We start from the raw sequence: 1,590 nt of genomic DNA on the forward strand, positions 1-1,590 counted from the left end.
ATTTTTTTTTATTTAGTGAAAACAGATGGGAGAGGCTGTGGACAGTGTCCAGCTGCCATCAGTGGCTTGGAATAGGTTAGACCAAACTACAGGAATATCNTGCCTTAATAATTAGCTGGATGACTAAGGACTAGACACATAGTTGGTGGGGACACCTGGGAATTGAAGACTGAAGCAAAACATTAGGAACTGTCTGACATGGGCTTATACCTTCTCTTCCCCATTCATGCCAACACTAAGAACAGCTAAAGCAGAGCTACTGAACCAATGGCTCTGTAAACCTTCACTGACAGATACAAAGGGGATTTATGTATGAAATTGGGAGGTGGTGGTAAGTTCTCTCATTAGAATGATGGGTGAAGTTGGCAGTAATGCACAGGAAGGGTCCCCATCCTCACCCCCACAACATCTTGCACAGTTGAATACCATAGGGAGAGAGGTTCTGCAGAGCTCAAAGCTGGGCAGAACCAATGGCCATATATACTTAGGGGAGAGAGTGAGGGGACTGAAATATGAATCTGAGGGCTGAGACAGCCTTGCTCTCGGTTCCCTGCCAAAGTCAGGAGGAAACTACAGCAAGGATCCCATCCTGTTTTCCCTAATACAGAGCTACTGAACCAGATAGACCATTAAAGAGGAAGTAGAACTGCAGTTGTGCAGATATGCAGGAATTTCACTTCCAAAGGTTATTGGTATAACACCACTGTAACAGCACATAATCCAGATTTACTTTTACAGATTTTAACTAGAATTTCAACCTGTGTCTTCCCCACTAATGTAGTTCTCTACATGAAAAATCACACAAAGTTCAAAACCCATTCCATCAAAGGGGAAAAATATTGATTGATGTGATTGAAAAAAAACTTAATGTAATTCCATTATATTTTACACTCTGTTTATTGTTAATTAATTTTTTTGTCACAAACTATTTTGATAAGATGTAAACTGAAATAGAATGGTATAATTTCCCCTTTTCTTTCTTCCTCTAGCCCATCCCAGATACCTTCATTGGAACCTCTTCTGTGTTCCACTCAAGTAGATAGCCTCTTTTTCTTTGATTAGTTTTATATATGTATAGATGTATGTACACACACACACACACACACACACACACACACACACAGACACACACAAATCTTCTGAGTCTGTTCTTGTTGTTTGCATGTATATGGTTTAAGAGCTGATGACTCTGCAATGGACAACCAGTAAGCAAGCTCGTGCCTTAAAGAGGTTAATTCTTCTCTGAGCGGTCATTAGTGGCCTGCAGTTCTTTGTTAGTGGGTGGGGCTCCATGAAATTTCCCCCCTTCCACATGAGCGTGTCCACTGATATTGGTATTCTTCAAACTTGTGTATGCCGACATTTTTTAGGAGAGAATATTGCAGAGCAGACATCCTGGTATTCTGACTCTTTTTTTTTTGGGGGGGGGGAGGAAAGGATTTATTCAGCTTACATTTCCACACTGCTGTTCATCACCAATGGAAGTCAGGACTGGAACTCAAGCAGGTCAGGAAGCAGGAGTTGATGCAGAGACCATAGAGGGATGTTTCTTACTGGCTTGCTTACCCTGGCTTGCTCAGCTTGCTTTCT

The sequence above is a fragment of the Mus caroli genome, chromosome 10 (genome assembly GCF_900094665.2).
Source record: "Mus caroli chromosome 10, CAROLI_EIJ_v1.1, whole genome shotgun sequence".
Lineage (NCBI taxonomy): Eukaryota > Metazoa > Chordata > Mammalia > Rodentia > Muridae > Mus > Mus caroli.